General features: G+C 33.1%; 8 non-coding genes across 8 annotated transcripts; 5 read left to right on the top strand and 3 right to left on the bottom strand.

Moving 5' to 3' along the window:
* Positions 1–337: 337 nt before the first annotated feature.
* TRNAC-GCA (transfer RNA cysteine (anticodon GCA)) lies at positions 338–408 on the top strand. Its single transcript has one exon. It is a non-coding gene; the product is annotated as a tRNA-Cys (tRNA).
* A 2,145-nt stretch (positions 409–2,553) lies between these two features.
* Positions 2,554–2,627, bottom strand: TRNAD-GUC (transfer RNA aspartic acid (anticodon GUC)). Its single transcript has one exon. It is a non-coding gene; the product is annotated as a tRNA-Asp (tRNA).
* Positions 2,628–3,084: 457 nt separating this feature from the next.
* On the bottom strand, positions 3,085–3,168 carry TRNAY-GUA (transfer RNA tyrosine (anticodon GUA)). The gene has a single exon. It is a non-coding gene; the product is annotated as a tRNA-Tyr (tRNA).
* Positions 3,169–4,109: 941 nt separating this feature from the next.
* Positions 4,110–4,181, top strand: TRNAT-GGU (transfer RNA threonine (anticodon GGU)). Its single transcript has one exon. It is a non-coding gene; the product is annotated as a tRNA-Thr (tRNA).
* A 5,043-nt stretch (positions 4,182–9,224) lies between these two features.
* Positions 9,225–9,295, top strand: TRNAG-GCC (transfer RNA glycine (anticodon GCC)). Its single transcript has one exon. It is a non-coding gene; the product is annotated as a tRNA-Gly (tRNA).
* An 8,223-nt stretch (positions 9,296–17,518) lies between these two features.
* TRNAS-GGA (transfer RNA serine (anticodon GGA)) lies at positions 17,519–17,606 on the top strand. The gene has a single exon. It is a non-coding gene; the product is annotated as a tRNA-Ser (tRNA).
* Positions 17,607–18,712: 1,106 nt separating this feature from the next.
* TRNAT-UGU (transfer RNA threonine (anticodon UGU)) lies at positions 18,713–18,785 on the bottom strand. The gene has a single exon. It is a non-coding gene; the product is annotated as a tRNA-Thr (tRNA).
* A 1,836-nt stretch (positions 18,786–20,621) lies between these two features.
* On the top strand, positions 20,622–20,694 carry TRNAF-GAA (transfer RNA phenylalanine (anticodon GAA)). Its single transcript has one exon. It is a non-coding gene; the product is annotated as a tRNA-Phe (tRNA).
* Positions 20,695–21,072: the final 378 nt, after the last annotated feature.

The raw sequence follows: 21,072 nt of genomic DNA, 5'->3' as shown, positions 1-21,072 counted from the left end.
AGTATTGGTATTCTATATCTATATAGATATGGATAAGATACTCGATTAGATAATATCTGTGTAACAGATCAAATTGATATTCTAGGGTTTACATATATTGAAAGTTGCTGTTATAATTAGAATGAACAAAGTTAAAAAAAAAAGCAATATTGATTGGTTATGTATCAATTTTTATTTTCTGATCTCATTAAGAAAAAAAAATTTCTATTCAAATATTCAAGAATAATTCATAAAAGAATAGTTAACGGTTGCGATTTGTCTCAAGATTGTTTTTCAATTTTTCAATAGAAAGAAAAGGGGGGAGTATTCTCAAAAACTTCATATCTATATTTTTATTGGCGGCATGGCCGAGTGGTAAGGCGGGGGACTGCAAATCCTTTTTCCCCAGTTCAAATCCGGGTGTCGCCTGATCGATAAGAAACTGTAAATGAAAGATTATATTACGTTTTTTTAGAAAACTTTTTTTCCAACAGAAGCAAGCGAGGGAAAAGGAGTCTTGAGAATTGCGTTTGATTCGAAATTATAAGCATCAGTAGCTTAAAAAATGTTGTAAATATTTTTGTCTCGAATTCAAGGAAAGATTCTAGTAGTGAAAAGGAATCCATAAATTTAGAAATGATAGTTCGTTCACTACACAACTATTGTAGTGTCTGTCTCCTGACTGGGTCTTTTATTAGATTGGATTAAGAATAAGTCGGATAGGAAAGTCCATTTTTAGGTAGAGAAAAGGCAGAAGAAAAACCTTCTATACAGACTAATTTAAAGTTTATGAGTGCTTCCACATTTTATCAATATTATTTATTTAGATCAATTCTATTTAATAGCTTTAATTTAGCTAATTCGCTTTCGTAATATTCAAAAAAAGTATTCTTTAGATTTTCATATTCTATATTCTAATAAAATTAAAAAGTTTTGATTCTAAAATCGAATAGAAAAGAAAAAAAGTTTTTTTAATTATTTTAGAGAACGAATTGGGAGACATTTAAGGGACTATTTCAAATAGAAAGAAGAGTATAAGTATGCAAATGAATCTGTCTTGATTCTTTTTTTATGAAATCCTTAAGGAAATGATAAAAGAGAAATCTTAATATTCCCACCTGGTAGTAACATTCATTGACTTATAACTTCCTATAATTTTTTTATGTTTAATGTTTTATGATTTTACTAAAAATAATCAAAAAAAACTTTTTAGATGTTCTAATAACTAATAAATAGAATGAATTCTTGTTTTTCGTGAATGATGTTAGCCCAGAATCCTTTTTTTGACTCTGTAATAGCAATTCCACTATTATAGTATAGTATTTTTAGCGAATAATACAAAAAAAAGAATAGAATAAAAAATTTGAAAAAATAATGAAATAGTTCCTTCATATTTATAGAGATAGGAGACAAAATTTACATGGATATAGTAAGTATTGCTTGGGCTGCTTTAATGGTAGTTTTTTCATTTTCCCTTTCCCTCGTAGTATGGGGAAGAAGTGGGCTATAGGGATACTAAAAATTGAGTTAAGGGATCCAAGTAACCTTGTTGATTTCTACCTGAATTTTTGAATTTCGAAACTATTGAATGAAAATATTTCATTTAAACTAATACTAATTAATTGAGTTCAAATAGAAAATCTATCTTGATTCTATTATATTTTAGTAGTGTAATGTATTCTATGTATCTTATAGGAATTGAAAATACTCTTTCAATCAAACAAATATTTTCATTATTCCCATATTCCTATTTTGAGAAAAACAAGGGAATCAAAAAGAAGAAGAAATGGATTCCTATTCCAATCAAATTTTTCTTAAAATTTCTATTTCGATGAACTGACGCTTAACCTGGTTATATAGATATATATATATATGGAAAATGGCGGACCGTGTAATAACCATTCCTGTTTTTTTACCCCCTTTTTTTCCTAAGATACCGGAATTGTTTGTAAAAAGAATCTGAAAAAAAAAATTGGACGCAATTCTCAGATAGTAGAAATCAAATTGATTTCTACTATCTGGATTACGCTGATTGTACGATCATTTTTTTAAATCATTCATAAAAATGAAGAAATCATATTTCAGTGAAATTAGTCACTTTTACTTACCGTTTTTACATAAATTATAAGTAAAAAAGCAGTAGGAACTAGAATAAACAGTGCAGTAGCAATAAATGCGAGAATATTTACTTCCATAATCTTTATTATGTTCTATTTCTCTTAAATTTCTAAAAAAAAAATTCGGGATTTAATCCCATAGAAATGTTCAATCTTTCAACAATGGTATAAATTGGATTTCAATGATATCAAATCGGATCAATATCATGAATCACAAAATCTGAGCTATCAAATCAACTCATGAAATAGTATAACATAGGAAGATCTTTTATCCATACTAAATAAAACAAAAAAACATTTATTCTTGATGAAAGTCCAAAATCCCTTTCCTTCCTTTTTCGGCGAAACAAATGAAAAAGCAGGGGGGGGCCCCAAATAAAATTTTGTTTATCAATTTGATTCCCTACAAATACACAAAAAAGGAATTTATTTTTTATTTTTTTGGATTTATATCCAACGGGATTGACGGGGCTCGAACCCGCAGCTTCCGCCTTGACAGGGCGGTGCTCTGACCAATTGAACTACAATCCCAGGGAAAGGGGTGTACTGTATAAATATTTTTACGGACCGTTTCTGTCAAACCTTTTCTTTTTCTATTTCGGATTCGAACCTTTTTGTTGTAAATGAAAAAAGCGCATTTTTTTATATATTGATATGTATATCGATATCCACTTTAGTGAGATCGACACAAATTACTCGTAATCCGTTTCTTATTCTTATTCTATTAACAAATCGATTGAAAATTGAATCAATGAAAAAAAAATATTTTTTTTTTCAATTTTTCCTTATATTTTCTACTTACAGATCTTGACATGAATACCGATTATTAACAAGATTTTGAATTTGTGGAAAGAAATATGGAATACAGAAAAAAAAGAAATAACCTTAGATATGTTTAATATTTTGATTCTTCCGTATCATAGCACATCAGTCATTTCCAGAGAACTATAAATGGGTTATAGAATTTCATAGTGGATCGGCAAATTCTTGGGCCGAGCTGGATTTGAACCAGCGTAGACATATTGCCAACGAATTTACAGTCCGTCCCCATTAACCGCTCGGGCATCGACCCAGCACAATAGGAAGAATACATTTCAGTTTTTATTGAAAATTTTTGATCAACTTCCTTTCGTAACACCCTACCCCCAGGGGAAGTCGAATCCCCGCTGCCTCCTTGAAAGAGAGATGTCCTGAACCACTAGACGATGGGGGCATACTTGCCCGACCGCCATTATACTACGTTCATAGTATGAACAGTTTTTTGCAATTGTCAATATAATGATATGATTCGATAAAAAAAAATATTTTTCGTTCTTTCATAATTCCATAGAAATTTTTTATTAATCATTTATATTTCTAAATTTTTTTATTCCAGTCATAATAAGAAAAAAAAAGAAGTAATGTTCCAATAAAGAGAAAATTCTTCACAGGAATGATTCGTTTGTTGCAAAGGACGAGAGGTTAAAACTTCATTTCTATCATTTATTACTAATACTAAGATTCGATAGGTAGATTTATATCTAATACTAAGAAAAAAAACTTTGGAAAATAGAATTTTTCAATAAAAAAATAAAAATTTGGTTTAGGGACAGAACATATTGAATCCATTTTATCAATGATTCGATTTTATCAATGTTTCGATGAAATATTTTATTTTGTGAGTACATTTATGTATCAATAAAAAGAATTTAGTGTTATGATTAGAATGACTTCAAGAATCCATTTTGAAATAATATATTTGATATGGATCAAATCCAATCTTAATCAATTCTTTTTTTTAACTATATTCTATTCACTAGGTAAATCCAATTTTTTGTTCTTTGATGAGTCATTATACAAATAATAGATATTGATGTACATGTATTCTAATCCCATTTATATCATTTAATTTATATAATTTATATAAATTTATAGAAATAATTTATATAAATTTATAGAATAAGTATACACAGTAACAAATATATGTACTAGTCATGCTAGTTCCTTATTTAGAAATTGAAAGAAAGAAAAAGGGCCCTTTTAACTCAGTGGTAGAGTAACGCCATGGTAAGGCGTAAGTCATCGGTTCAAATCCGATAAGGGGCTTTTTACTTTTTTTTTCAAAAGCAATAGTCTTTCTATTTGAAGGAAGAATAAAAAGATTCTTGATATTTTGAAAAAGTTTCTATTTGTAATAAAAAAGAAAAAGTGTAAAATTCAATAATGGAAAAATAAAAAAAAGTAAGTGGACCTAACCCGTTGAATTATATTTATATCTACTATTCTGATATTCAAATTTGATAAAGATTCAATTCGAACAATTTTTTTTCTTTTTAAGACTTTTTTCGTTTAGACTCCCTAAGAATCTCTGAATATTTCCAATGAAATCTTCTTGTTTCTGAACTAAGAAAAAAGGTTATGCCTTTTCTTTACTCAGAAGGGCCTTAATACGAATTTCAAGTTCCACCAAACAAGTTTTTTTAAAATTAAAATGAAACATATTTTTTTCCATAAATTTCTATTATTTCTATAAGATTAGATAGAATCTTATAGAAATAATAGAAAAATACATTAAATTATGTCTTCACATATCAAATAGTTTCTTTTCATATCGATGTGTACGATATTTTTCCAGCAATTCATATATATGAGACAAAAACTTTCATTTACAGTTTTTTCTTTTTATTATTGTATTTATAAAAAAAAATGAAATACTAAAGAAAAAACTGTAAATGAAATAGAAATTTAGAAAACCTATGATCCTACAGTAGTTTCCTAGACAAAATAGAAGTCAATTCACAACCAAACTTCAAGAATAAGTTTCTTTGATGAAAGGAGAGAAATATGTCTGAAGATCCGCTAGGTATAAGAAGTGAAACAGGGGATCATTTGTTTCTTGAACAGTTCTGAAAAAAAAATTTCTATCGGATTTTGGAGTCATAGCAGATTTTATGATTGATGACTTGGAAGATTTTTAAGAATAGATAAGGAATAACCACATCGAGTTCATGGATTTGCCCTAGATATCAATAGACCCATAAATGATTTTTTATTCGAAACCGATTAGAAAACAAGGGAAAGTATACTTATATATTCTATATATATATAGAGAGAGAAATGAATAGAGATAAATGATCAAGGTCCGTCCCATCTCTGAAAATGCTCTATGAGGTGTTGGGAAATGGTTGAAGTAGTTGAATAGGAGGATCGCTATGACTATAGCTCTTGGTAAATTTACCAAAGATGAAAATGATTTATTTGATATTATGGATGACTGGTTGCGGAGGGACCGTTTCGTTTTTGTGGGTTGGTCCGGTCTATTACTCTTTCCTTGCGCCTATTTCGCCTTGGGGGGTTGGTTTACAGGTACGACCTTTGTAACTTCATGGTATACTCACGGCTTGGCAAGTTCTTATTTAGAAGGCTGCAACTTCTTAACCGCTGCAGTTTCCACTCCCGCTAATAGTTTAGCACACTCTTTGTTGTTACTGTGGGGTCCTGAAGCACAGGGAGATTTTACCCGTTGGTGTCAGTTAGGCGGTCTGTGGACTTTTGTTGCTCTCCACGGTGCTTTCGGATTAATAGGTTTCATGTTACGTCAATTTGAACTTGCTCGATCTGTTCAATTGCGACCTTATAATGCAATCGCATTCTCAGGTCCAATTGCTGTTTTTGTTTCTGTATTCCTTATTTATCCACTGGGTCAGTCTGGTTGGTTCTTTGCTCCAAGTTTTGGTGTAGCAGCTATATTTCGATTCATCCTCTTTTTCCAAGGATTTCATAATTGGACATTAAACCCATTTCATATGATGGGAGTTGCTGGTGTATTGGGCGCTGCACTACTATGCGCTATTCATGGTGCAACCGTAGAAAATACTTTATTTGAAGATGGTGATGGCGCAAATACATTCCGTGCTTTTAACCCAACCCAAGCTGAAGAAACTTATTCAATGGTTACTGCTAATCGCTTTTGGTCCCAAATCTTTGGGGTTGCTTTTTCCAATAAACGTTGGTTACATTTCTTTATGTTATTTGTACCAGTAACTGGTTTATGGATGAGTGCTCTTGGGGTAGTCGGTTTGGCCCTGAACCTACGTGCTTATGACTTCGTTTCTCAAGAAATCCGCGCAGCGGAAGATCCTGAATTTGAGACTTTCTACACAAAAAATATTCTCTTAAACGAAGGTATTCGTGCGTGGATGGCAGCTCAAGATCAGCCTCATGAAAACCTTATATTCCCTGAGGAGGTTCTACCACGTGGAAACGCTCTTTAATGGAACTTTAGCTTTAACTGGTCGTGACCAGGAAACTACCGGTTTCGCTTGGTGGGCCGGGAATGCCCGACTTATCAATTTATCTGGTAAACTATTAGGGGCCCATGTAGCCCATGCTGGATTAATAGTATTCTGGGCCGGAGCAATGAACCTTTTTGAAGTGGCTCATTTCGTACCCGAGAAGCCCATGTATGAACAAGGTTTAATTTTGCTTCCCCACCTAGCTACTCTAGGTTGGGGAGTAGGTCCTGGGGGGGAAGTTATAGACACTTTTCCATACTTTGTGTCTGGAGTACTTCACTTAATTTCCTCTGCAGTATTGGGCTTTGGCGGTATTTATCATGCACTTCTGGGACCTGAGACTCTTGAAGAATCTTTTCCGTTCTTCGGTTATGTATGGAAAGATAGAAATAAAATGACTACAATTTTGGGTATTCACTTAATCTTGTTAGGTATAGGTGCTTTTCTTCTAGTATTCAAGGCTCTTTATTTTGGAGGTATATATGATACATGGGCTCCGGGGGGGGGAGATGTAAGAAAAATAACCAATTTGACCCTTAGTCCAAGTATTCTATTTGGATATTTATTAAAATCGCCTTTTGGGGGCGAAGGGTGGATTGTTAGTGTGGACGATTTGGAAGATATTATTGGAGGGCATGTATGGTTGGGTTCCATTTGTATACTTGGTGGAATCTGGCATATCTTAACCAAACCCTTTGCATGGGCTCGGCGTGCACTTGTATGGTCTGGAGAAGCTTACTTATCTTATAGTTTAGGTGCTTTATCTGTTTTTGGTTTTATTGCTTGTTGCTTTGTCTGGTTTAATAATACCGCTTATCCTAGTGAGTTTTATGGGCCCACTGGTCCAGAAGCTTCTCAAGCTCAAGCATTTACTTTTCTAGTTAGAGACCAACGTCTTGGGGCTAATGTAGGATCTGCTCAAGGACCTACAGGTTTAGGTAAATATCTAATGCGTTCCCCGACTGGAGAAGTTATTTTTGGCGGAGAAACTATGCGTTTTTGGGATTTGCGTGCTCCTTGGTTAGAACCTCTAAGGGGTCCTAATGGTTTAGACTTGAGTAGACTGAAAAAAGATATACAGCCTTGGCAAGAACGTCGTTCTGCGGAATATATGACTCATGCTCCTTTAGGTTCATTAAATTCCGTGGGTGGCGTAGCTACAGAGATTAATGCAGTCAATTATGTTTCTCCTAGAAGTTGGTTAGCTACTTCTCATTTTGTTCTAGGATTCTTTCTATTTGTAGGCCATTTATGGCACGCGGGAAGAGCTCGCGCAGCTGCCGCAGGATTTGAAAAAGGAATTGATCGCGATTTTGAACCTGTTCTTTCCATGACTCCTCTTAATTGAGACGTGAGATCCAATGAAGTAGAAATCCCTTTTTTTTACTATAAATATTTGGTTGAGTAGAGCGAGTCGTAAAGAAGAATTTATTTTCCTATTTTCTTAGTTTCTATCGAATCTTTTTTTCGGGATGTTGAGGATATATAGCCCAGTCCGAAAAAAAGATTCGATAGAAACTAAGAAAATAAACAAATCTATTCATCGAGAAAAAGGAGAGAGAGGGATTCGAACCCTCGATAATTCTTTGTTTCAAACTATACCGGTTTTCAAGACCGGGGCTATCAACCACTCAGCCATCTCTCCAAAAGCTAATATATATATTTTTTTATCTTTATTCCACTGAGTAGACCATGAGTATTTGAATTGATACCCTTTTATCGACCCATAGGAAAGATATTCAATGTGAATTTATTGGTTTAGTTTTCTATCGGTATGTATATAGGTACAAAATCCAGCATGCCTTTTTGTGAAGTAAAAAAACTATCCTCGATCCAAGCCTCAAAAGGGTTGATAATAAACAAAATCAATGAATTCATGATAAAACCCTTCTGCGTTTTTCCATTTACAAATTTTTTTTTCAATGAATATTAAGAAAGGCATCCAGGGGTTGAGGGATCAAATGGTAAAGTTCTTTTGTTGGTAAATTGGAGGATTAGAAACATGACTATTGCTTTCCAATTAGCTGTTTTTGCATTAATTGCTATTTCATTTATTTTATTGATTAGTGTACCTGTTGTATTTGCTTCTCCTGAAGGTTGGTCAAATAACAAAAATGTTCTATTTTCCGGTACATCATTATGGATTGGATTAGTGTTTCTAGTGGGTATTCTTAATTCTCTCATTTCTTGAAGTTCTTTTTATTCTAGATTAAAAATGAAATGACCCCTCCCTCAGAATTCTTTCGGATTGTCAGCCATAAAGGGAATAGATCAGTTCCTAAAAAAAAAAAAGAAAACTATAACACATTACATTCTAAGGGGGAGTAAACTTCTTCTATTGGAAAAATCTTATATCTTATACTTATATGGTGGTACATTGTGAAACTAAAAGAAATAAAATAGAAAAAATGAACTATAAAAATTTGAATTTCATTTGAATATTCTATTCATATTAATATGATATGAATAGAATATTCAAATGAAATACTATAAATCTATTTATACGTCGTCTAGTATTTAATAATATAGAATATCTATCTGTATCTCTATATAGATAAATATAATTTTTTATTAATAGGAACTTACTTTTTTAAGAAAAAAGTAAATCAAAATATTCGATAGAATGATAATTTCAATTCAATTATATAGATATATAGAAAAAAACCATATATAATAATAGAAATGTAATAATAGAAATGGGAATTCTTGATAAAAATGAATAGTAATAGAAAATATTTTATTTGGGAGACAATATCTATTATCTAAATTTCTTTTTCATTATCCCTATATCCCTATATAGAATATCAGGCCCATCTCTGTATAAATAGAATCGCATATCAAGTACAATGAAAACGCGGATATAGTCGAATGGTAAAATTTCTCTTTGCCAAGGAGAAGACGCGGGTTCGATTCCCGCTATCCGCCCTATGTATTTAATAGTCATAGTATGAAAAATGCCATAGAATTTACTGCGTATAATGCCCTTCTTCTTGAAACCTTGTTTTTTTATCAAATTCAAAAAGTTGCGGAGACGGGATTTGAACCCGTAACCTCAAGGTTATGAGCCTTGCGAGCTACCAAGTTGCTCTACTCCGCGATAAAGAAAAGAATTGATAACTAATGAACAAAAACAAAGATGGAATGCGTCCCTTTACCATATCTATATAAATAGAATAAACCATTTATACATAACGGTAAAGGGACCCTCCTATGATCGCTGATAATAAAATGAAAAAAATGAAGATAATTGGAAATCCTTACCAACTGGATCTTGTTGCACCCGGCAAGAAACATGCATGAACCATTTCCCGAAGTATGTGTCCAGATAATCCAAAGTCTCGATAATTAGCTCTCGGTCTTCCGGTCGAAAAACAACGTCGATGAAGACGTATAGGTGCACTATTACGCGGTAGTGATTCTAATTTTCCATGAATTTCCCATTTCTCACTTAACGACGGAACTTTGCTTATTTCTTTTTTTGAGGATCGGCGAATCAAATGATATTTCTGTTCCAATTTTTGTCTCTTCTTTTCCCTCTGAATAACACTTTTCCTTGCCATAATGGTTAATTTGCTATTAGCATCAATGATAGAAGTCGGATCCTAGATGTATAAGTGGCTTCTCTTCCCTATAGAAGGAAATGAGATTCTTGCCAGATATATATAATAAAGAATTCAATTAACCGAATTTGCCCGATGTAGAGGCAATTAAGAAGGCTGCATAAGTAAATATATAACCTACGGAAAAGTGGGCTAGTCCAACCAATCTTGCTTGCACAATGGAAAGAGCCACTGGTTTATCTCTCCATCGAATCAAATTAGCCAAAGGTGTACGTTCATGAGCCCATGCCAAAGTTTCAATCAATTCCTGCCAATATCCGCGCCAAGAAATTAAGAACATAAATCCAGTAGCCCAAACAAGATGTCCAAACAAGAACATCCATGCCCAGACTGATAAACTATTCATACCAAAAGGGTTATATCCATTGATAAGTTGTGAAGAGTTCAACCATAGATAATCTCTTAACCATCCCATCAAATAGGTAGAAGATTCATTAAACTGTGAAATATTACCCTGCCATAGTGTAATGTGTTTCCAATGCCAATAAAAAGTAACCCATCCAATGGTATTTAACATCCAGAAAACTGCCAAATAAAATGCGTCCCAAGCGGAAATATCACAAGTTCCGCCTCGTCCCGGGCCATCACAAGGAAAACTATAACCAAAATCTTTTTTATCAGGCATTAACTTAGAACCACGCGCATCCAAAGCACCTTTTACTAAAATCAAAGTAGTTGTATGTAAACCAAGAGCAATAGCATGATGAACCAAGAAGTCTCCAGGCCCTATTGTTAAGAATAGAGAATTACTATTCTCATTTACAGCGTTTAACCAACCAGGCAACCATATGCTTCGTCCCGCATTGAACGCCGGACTGTTCGTTGAAGATAAAAGTATATCGAACCCATAGGAAGTTTTACCATGAGCAGATTGTATCCATTGGGCAAATATAGGTTCAATCAAAATTTGTTTCTCCGGAGTACCAAAAGCAAGCATGACATCGTTATGGACATAAAGTCCCAGAGTATGGAACCCCAGAAAGAGGCTAGCCCAACTTAAGTGGGATATGATAGCTTCTTTATGGTCTAACATTCTTGCCAAGACATTATCTTGATTCTGCTCTGGATTATAATCTCTAATAAAAAAGATAGCTCCATGAGCAAAAGCCCCTGTCATAATGAAGCCTGCTATATATTGATGATGAGTATATAAGGCAGCTTGAGTAGTAAAGTCTTGCGCTATAAACGCATAAGCAGGTAAAGAGTACATGTGTTGTGCTACCAAGGAAGTAATAACCCCTAAAGAGGCTAGAGCAAGACCTAATTGAAAATGAATTGAATTATTGATTGTATCATAAAGACCCTTATGCCCACGCCCCAATCTACCCCCCGGAGGAGTATGTGCTTCTAAAAGATCTTTAATACTGTGACCAATCCCGAAATTAGTTCTATACATATGGCCAGCAACTAGAAAAATAAACGCAATAGCCAAATGATGGTGTGCAATATCAGTTAACCATAAACTTTGAGTTTGCGGATGAAATCCTCCGAGAAGTGTTAGAATAGCAGTTCCTGCTCCTTGAGGGGTACCAAATATATGATTATTGGAATCTGGGTTTTGAGCATAAAGATTCCACTGACCTGTAAAAAATGGACCTAATCCCTCGGGGTGCGGCAAGATATCTAATAAATTGTTCCATCGAACGGATTCCCCCCTGGACCCCGGAATAGCAACATGAACTAAATGCCCTGTCCAAGCCAAGGAACTTACTCCGAATAGTCCTGACAAATGATGATTGAGGCGGGATTCGGCATTTTTAAACCACGAAACACTCGGTTTCCATTTTGGTTGTAGGTGTAACCAACCTGCTATTAAAGATATAATAGAAAGTATTAATAGAAAAATAGCTCCAGTATAAAGATCCCCATTAGTACGTAAACCGATTGTATACCACCACTGATAAACACCAGAATAGGCTATATTAACAGGACCTAGAGCACCCCCTCGAGTAAAAGCTTCTACAGCTGGTTGACCAAAATGAGGATCCCAAATTGCATGAGCAATAGGTCTTACATGTAAAGGATCCTGTACCCATGTCTCAAAATTACCTTGCCAAGCTACATGAAAGAGATTCCCGGAAGTCCACAGAAAAATGATTGCTAATTGCCCGAAATGAGAAGCAAAAATATTCTGATAAAGACGTTCCTCAGTAATATCATCATGACTTTCGAAGTCATGTGCGGTAGCAATACCAAACCAAATACGACGAGTAGTGGGGTCTTGAGCTAAGCCTTGACTAAAGCTTGGAAATCTTAATGCCATAATGATTTTCAAATCCTCCTAGCTATTATCCTACTGCAATAATTCTTGCTAAGAAGAATGCCCATGTTGTGGCAATTCCACCTAGAAGGTAATGTGTTACTCCTACAGCACGTCCTTGTACAATGCTCAAGGCTCTGGGCTGAGTAGCAGGAGCAACTTTTAATTTATTATGAGCCCAAACAATGGATTCAATAAGTTCTTGCCAATAACCACGCCCGCTGAATAGAAACATTAAACTAAAAGCCCATACAAAATGTGCACCCAAGAAAAAAAGACCATATGCAGATAATGAAGAACCATAAGACTGAATTACCTGGGATGCCTGCGCCCATAAGAAATCACGAAGCCACCCATTAATGGTAATGGAACTCTGCGCAAAATTTCCTCCTGTGATATGAGTTACTATCCCTTGATCACTTATACTACCCCAAACATCTGACTGCATTTTCCAACTGAAATGGAATATAACTACGGAAATTGAATTGTACATCCAAAATAGTCCTAAGAAGACATGATCCCAAGCGGATACTTGGCATGTCCCCCCTCTTCCAGGTCCATCACAAGGGAAACGAAAACCTAGATTTGCTTTATCCGGTATCAATCGTGAACTACGAGCAAATAGAACACCCTTTAAGAGTATCAATACTGTTACATGAATTGTAAATGCATGAATATGATGGACCAAAAAATCCGCAGTTCCTAAAGGAATAGGTAACAAAGCAACTTTACCGCCCACTGCTACTAAATTTTCACCTCCCCAAGTCAAACTGGTACTTGTTGCTGCACCTGGGGCTGTTGTGCCAGGTGCTAAAGCGTGGGTATTTTGTATCCATTGAGCAAAGATCGGCTGTAATTGTATAGCAGTATCTGAAAACATATCTTGAGGGCGCCCTAATGCGCTCATGGTATCATTATGAATATACAAACCAAAACTGTGAAAACCTAAAAAGATACATACCCAGTTAAGATGTGATATGATTGAATCACGATGTCTAAGGACACGATCTAATAGATCGTTGTATCGAATAGTCGGATCATAATCTCTTACCATAAAAATCGCTGCATGCGCAGCAGCACCGACTATGAGAAATCCACCAATCCACATGTGATGTGTAAACAATGACAGTTGTGTACCATAGTCAGTAGCTAGGTATGGATAAGGAGGCATAGAATACATATGGTGAGCTACAACAATGGTCAAAGAGCCTAACATAGCTAGATTAATAGATAATTGAGCATGCCATGACGTTGTTAGAATCTCATATATACCTTTATGACCCTGGCCTGTAAATGGACCTTTATGTGCCTCTAAAATGTCTTTTATATTGTGACCAATACCCCAGTTGGTCCTATACATGTGACCCGCTATCAAGAAAAGAATTGCAATAGCTAAATGATGGTGTATAATATCGGTCAGCCATAAACCTCCAGTTACTGGATCTAATCCTCCACGAAAAGTAAGAAATTCTCCGTATTTTGACCAATTCAAGGTAAAAAATGGGGTTGCTCCCTCGGAAAAACTCGGATAAAGTTGAGCCAAAAGATCCCGATTTAGGATAAATTCATGAGGAAGTGGTATCTCTTTGGGATCTACTGCAGCATTTAGAAATTGGTTAATCGGTAAAGATACATGTATTTGATGTCCTGCCCAAGAAAGAGACCCCAACCCTAGGAGCCCTGTCAAATGGTGATTCAACATAGATTCTACATCTTGGAACCAAGCCAATTTTGGAGCAGCTTTGTGATAATGAAACCAACCAGCAAAAAGCATTAAGGCTGCAAAGACCAATGCACCAATTGCAGTACAATAGAGTTGTAATTCATTAGTTATTCCAGATGCTCTCCAAATCTGAAAAAAACCAGAGGTTATTTGTATTCCTCGGAACCCCCCCCCTACATCACCATTCAATATTTCTTGACCCACTATTGGCCAAACCACCTGAGCACTAGGCCTAATGTGAGTAGGATCACTTAACCATGCCTCATAATTGGAAAAACGAGCACCATGAAAATACATGCCACTCAGCCAAAGAAAGATGATAGAGAGTTGGCCAAAATGCGCACTAAAAACTTTTCGGGAAATCTCCTCTAAATCATTAGTATGGCTATCAAAATCATGAGCGTCAGCATGTAGGTTCCAGATCCAAGTAGTAGTATCTGGTCCCTTAGCTATTGTTCTTGAGAAATGACCAGGTTTTGCCCATTCCTCAAAAGAAGTTTTTATAGGATCCCTATCTACCAAAATTTTAACTTCTGGTTCCGGTGAACGAATAATCATTGAGTCCTCCTCTTTCCAGACAACACATACAAAGAGACCTGCCAACATAAAACAGAATTAGTGAACTTATTAGAGATGTTTCTATTGAGTTTTGTTCTCTCCTATCTCTCATGTATTGGATATCTTAGTAAATTTCATTTCTTTAGTTTTTCACTAGAACAATTATGATCTCGAAGTCAATTCGGGGCAAGTGTTCGAATCTATTATGACATAAGAGTGAGGCGCTCAACGGACCTATTTTAATCTTCTAAGACCTTTTTGGGAACTCTGAATGGAAGTTCAATAATTTTTCGTGCAGCCTAATCAAATGTATTCAGATTTTATTCTAATTCTATTCCTTAGATTTTATTTTTTTTTTTAGATAAAGTATAAGTATGTACTCTATTTCAAATTGAGCAGGCATTAGCATTCATTATTAGGCAATATACCTATATTTTATTTCTTTTTTTGAAGGTCTCTTTTCTTAATTTGATTGAATATTAGTTTAAATAACAGAAAAAAGGAGAAAATTATCTACTGTATCCACATCTCGTTTATTTCTATGAAATACTAGACAAAATCGAACAAAATTAGAAGGGATATATTTAAATTATGTGATTGGTCGTTCCTATAGAAATGATTTTTGAATTTGATAGGGACAAGAAACAAGAATTTATAACAATATATATTTATCTATCTATATCTTTATATAGATAGATAAATATATAAGAAAAAAAAGAAACAGAGTGTTCTTATTCAAAACGCCCTGTGATCTTCAACCAATTCTGTGCTGCAATATAATTACCGGGGGTGAGAGCTATAGCTTGTTTCCAATATTCAGCGGCTTGATTAAACCAAGACTCCGCAACTTCTGAGTCTCCCTGCCGAATGGCCTGTTCTCCTCGGTCGAAATAGGTGAGTCAATTCCTTTCCTTAGAACCGTACTTGAGAATTTCCTGACTCATACGGCTCAGTAGTCAATTCTTTTTTTGTTCTATTATCTTGAAGTTAACTAAAAGAAAAAAAGAAATTATTAATATGAGTTTCAAACTTTCATTTTTACTAATAAATAAAGAATTTCAAAGAATTTCATCTTTTTTTTTAGTTTTATCTTTTCTCCTACCTTCAGAAAAGGGAATCAAGCATTGGCATTAACGCCCTAATTCTAATTTTCTGAAAGGTAACTATCTCGATTTTATATATCATATACAAAAATATATGATAGATTCATTTCTATAGAATCTTGGTAAAAGTTTTTTCTTTCTTATCTTATAAGTTCTTATAAGTAAAGAGAAAATACTTTCTATCTTTGGGATTTGATACTACACCGCTGCTCAAAATACCAGGGGATCCTTTTTATTACATAAGTGGATTCCTGACTTCTTTATTTATCATGAGATAAGGAAGCAGTTTTTATTATATCGATTGAAAACCGTGTTAATTGATCCTTACGATGCTTCCTTTATCAATTAGATCTTTTATCCATAGAAAAAGAGGGTATCTAGACATATCGATTTCTTCATATTTTTACTTCTATGAAGTTTCTTTGCTACAGCTGATAAAAATCGTTGTTTTGAACGATATATATATGTAGAAAGCCTTTCTTATTTATAATTATTTATATTTCTATATTTCTTATATTAAAATTTGTGGATTTGCTTGTTCTTTTCTTTTTTCTTTCTATAGTGGAGATAGTCGCACGTAATGACAGATCACGGCCATATTATTAAAAGCTTGGGGTAAAAATGGGTTTCGTTCGAGCGCCCGAAAATAATATTCCAAAGCTTTAGTATGTTCTCCGTTACTTGTGTGAATAAGGCCTATGTTATAAAGTATATAACTTCGATCATAGGGATCAATTTCCAGTCGCATAGCCTCATAATAATTCTGTAAAGCTTCTGCATAATTTCCTTCAGATTGAGCTGACATCCGTTACGGTCGTCATTCGGTTCAAAGAATCTCCGCTCCAGAACTGTACGTGAGATTTTCATCTCATACGGCTCCCCCCTTATGTGTGTAATGAGAAAAATCCATCAAATCAAAAAATATTCCAGTATTCTCATTCTCAACTGAACAGAGCTAGTGTTTTTACAATAAATCTCTAGCCAACCTTCCTGTCAAAAATTATTTCTTAACATTAAGTATGTAGGTACTTGATAAAAAAAAATAAGAACTTCAACAATTTCTTTGTCCTCTACGCTGCTTAATTTCCTGGAATTAGTCACCTCAATAATCTTCGATGGTTCTATGGGTATCCAAAATATGAACGAGATGGATATTTATTGTCCCAACCATTCCTGTTAGTCCCAATCTCGATAAGCCATGGATATAGATAGATACAAAGTTTTCGTGTCCTTGATTCCCAAGCGTAGTGCTTCTTTCCCAATGTTGCCTATCAGTACTAGTAATTTGGGGTTGACCTAACCCCATAAGTATAGGTATAACCTTTCGCTTAATACTAGAAACCTAAAATTCAAGCATATAAGGCTTCATTAATCGAGGATACACGACAGAAGGAATTAATCCTTTTATTTACAAATTTCACCTTCAACACGCGTGGGGTTTTTCCATTCCATTTTTTTTTGACCGAAATCGGTCAAAAAAAATGGAATCAAATCACACCATCTCTGTAATAAGTGAATGCCCTTTTTTCTCCTGAAGTTGTCGGAATTATTCGTAATAAGATATTGGCTACAATTGAAAAGGTCTTATCTATAAAATTTTCATTTATCCGAGATCTAGGCATAGGTAGAAATCCATTCTATAATTTAATTAATCATGGTGTGAGAAATCAATCCCACAAATAAAGGAATTGTATAATTATAATACAGTGCGAAATAACGTAAAAATGAACTCATCAATCAAATTTGTTTATCCTAAGACCTTGTAGGAGGTTTTTTTTTAATTTTACTTTGTATTTTTATAGTTTGAATAGGTTTTATGCATTTATGAAAAATAGGATTGATTCACTATTCAACATTCAACCGGTTTCTGGGCATCATTATATAGGAGAGATGGCCGAGTGGTTCAAGGCGTAGCATTGGAACTGCTATGTAGGCTTTTTGTTTACCGGGGGTTCGAATCCCTCTCTTTCCGAATCTTTACCAAATTCATCAATATTACTCATCCCAATGCATACCATTATTTCATATTTCAAATTTGTTTGTTGATATGGACAACTTTATATTCCTCATTTTTCGGTAATACAAAAAATAGTGGATAACGGGTGGGCAAGGAATAAAAATTTTCGCATATCCATGTCTATGATATATGAATAGCAGAAAATCCTTGTAAAAAAAACTCTTGTTATTTTAGTTAAGTTTAAGTTTGACGAGAATAATATTCTACAACCAGTAATTCATTTATTTTCAAACCAACCCATTTATTATCTATTATTTGATTAATTAAACCTTTATATTGGAAAGGGTGAACAGTCAAATGATTTGGCAATTTCTCATGGGGGGCTGAATCAAAATAATTTTGAATAAGAGTTTTAGATTTTTGTTCATCCTTTGCTGTAATAATATCTTGAGGTTTACAACGATAACTTGGTATATCCACTATACGACCATTAACTAAAACATGTCTATGGTTTATAAATTGGCGGGCTTGAGGAATAGTCGCAGCCATACCCAATCGAAAAAGTATGTTATCCAAGCGCATTTCAAGTAGTTGTAATAAAACCTGACCAGTTGATCCTTTAGCTTTTCCGGAGATACGAACGTATTTAAGCAATTGTCGTTCTGTAAGACCATAATGAAAACGCAATTTTTGTTTTTCTTCTAAACGAATACGATATTGAGATTTTTTACTGAAGCGCAATTGATTTCGAAATTCGTTTTTGACTGTTGGCCTTTTACTAGTAAGTCCTGGTAAATATCCTAGACGACGTATTTTTTTTGAAACGAGGTCCTCTGTAACGTGACATAAAAACTCCTTTTTTAAAATGAAAAATCTTATAAATCGAAATGAAAACTAAACGAAATGAAAAATATTATAGAATTCTAAATGAAGCGAAATCTACTAAAGTTTTATAGTACAAAGAAGAATTAGATGAATTTTATCAATATCCGAATTTATTGTATATAAAAGAATACAAAAAAGTAGGTTAATTTCTTGATTTCTTCCGCAGAGATCGAACTCTCCCAATTTTTTATTTCTAAAAAAGATATTATCAATTATGTAAAAAACAAATAGAGAAAAGCCGGTTATCGGATTCGAACCGATGACCATCGCATTACAAATGCGATGCTCTAACCTCTGAGCTAAACCGGCTAATGTAAACGAAATATACATATGCAGAAGAATTGAATGGGATCTTAGTTATCAATTTTTAGTTATTTATAACAAAATTCAAATTAATACAAACATCAAAAATAGAGAAAGAAAATATAGAAAATCAAACCCAATTTTTATTATTTCTATTATTTATTTTATCTGATAACATAAAGTGCAAGATAATAATTAATATTATATTAATATAATTTATTTAATATAATTTATTTCGATCTACTATTCTAGATATATATTATTAAATTGATTTCTTTCAAAAAGATTATTTATTAGTACTTAAAGTAAATTTGAATAAATATAAATTTTAGTAAATATTTATTAAGGAATTCCATATTTCTAAGTAAATGTCTAATTCTATATTATATTCAATTAAAAGAATGGTTTTTTTTAGCCACTAGATTCGTTTTAGTTATATAAATTGTATATGAATAAATGGATTGTTTATTTTCTTTTTTTTTTTAAGCAAAAACAAAAAAAAAAAAAGAATCGACCATTCGAGTATTCTAAATTGTATGAAAAAAGAAGATAAGTAGGTACATAGAAGATAAGTAGATATGTGGTCTATATCTGTGTATATTGAATTGTTAATATATAGATATTAGAATTAGTTCTGATTCAAACAAATAAAGGTATCCAATATAGATGAAATAAAATCTATAAAATTGGAGAAAGGGGTTTTTAATATTTAATAAAATAATATGTATTTAATGAATTCAAAAGTTCCCGCATAATTCTCATAATAGAAATGAAAAAAAAAGCATTCTATTATAATCAGATTCAAATAAAAAAAAAGATGGGGATATGGCGAAATTGGTAGACGCTACGGACTTAATTGGATTGAGTTTTGGTATGGAAACTTACCAAGTAATAATTTTCAAATTCAGAGAAACCCTGGAATTCACAATGGGCAATCCTGAGCCAAATCCTGTTTTCTGAAAACAAATAAAAATTCAGAAAGTGATAATAAAAAAGGGATAGGTGCAGAGACTCTATGGAAGCTGTTCTAACAAACGAAATTGACGACTTTTTTTATTGCATTAGTAAAAGAATCCTTTCACCAAAATTACAGGAATGGATCAAAGATAAACATTTAGAAACATATATATATACTGAAATACTCTTTCAATTTGTTACTTTTTATTTTATTATTGAAGATCTATTTGTGATAAAAATATTCACAAATGAAAAATGTGAATCAAATCAATTCGAAGTTGAAGAAAAGATGGAATATTTATTGATGAAATTATTCACTTCATCATAATCGGCTAAAACCCTTGAAGAACTGATAAATCAGATGAGAATAAAGATAGAGTCCTATTCTACATGTCAATACCGACAACAATGAAATTGAAAGTAAGAGGAAAATCCGTCGACTTAAGAAATCATGAGGGTTCAAGTCCCTCTATCCCCAAAAATACTTTTTCATTTTCTAATTTTTTTCCTATATCCTCTCTATCTTGAAGTCCTTATTTATGTGTTTTATTCGATTTATTATTTCCCAACGAAATTGGAATTTTTATTTTCATCAATTTCCTATCTATCATAATTTTCTTATCTATCATAATGACAAGGGACGAGTTTTGGAATAGATATAAATATATATGTGAAACACATAGAATTTTTTTTAATCAGAAATGTATAAATTAATATCTTATTTTTTAGCAAGGAATTTTCATATGCGTAATTAACGATTAACAATAAAAAATAATTATTACTGCGGAAACTCACTTACAAACTTTTTTTTTACTTAGTTGATATAGATTCATTAACATAGATTTTAAAAATCTTTTAAAATCAAAGTATTAAGCTTCAAGAATGGTCGGGATAGCTCAGTTGGTAGAGCAGAGGACTGAAAATCCTCGTGTCACCAGTTCAAATCTGGTTCCTGACACAAGATTCATTTGTATGAGTATCTATCCCCCATATTCATTTTAATGAATATGGGGGATAGATACTCATACAAATTTGTGTTCTTCTAGATTCTGATACATAACATATTTCTTTGATCTATTTAGGTATCTGTAGATATACTTTTCCTAGATGATTAAAGAATAGATGCAATTTTTTATTAGGTATATTCGCTTATCTATAGTATCTATATATATATAGATATAGATATATAGATAATGAATTCTTTATCTATTTTTTTCCTTTTTTTTCTTGCGATACAAAAAAAGGTTTCTATTTCCATAATATTCGAGTGGTTTAATTAGTTGGTTAAAAGACCTAAAAGTCGAAGTTCTGGGGTGGAGTGAGAATATTAAGAATT

Source organism: Vigna unguiculata, unplaced genomic scaffold (genome assembly GCF_037176805.1).
Source record: "Vigna unguiculata cultivar grain cowpea cultivar isolate G323 ecotype 2 unplaced genomic scaffold, ASM3717680v1 ptg000349l, whole genome shotgun sequence".
Classification (NCBI taxonomy): Eukaryota; Viridiplantae; Streptophyta; class Magnoliopsida; order Fabales; family Fabaceae; genus Vigna; species Vigna unguiculata.
The sequence above is the reverse complement of the archived record's forward strand: the minus strand, read 5'-3'. Positions and strand labels throughout refer to the sequence as shown.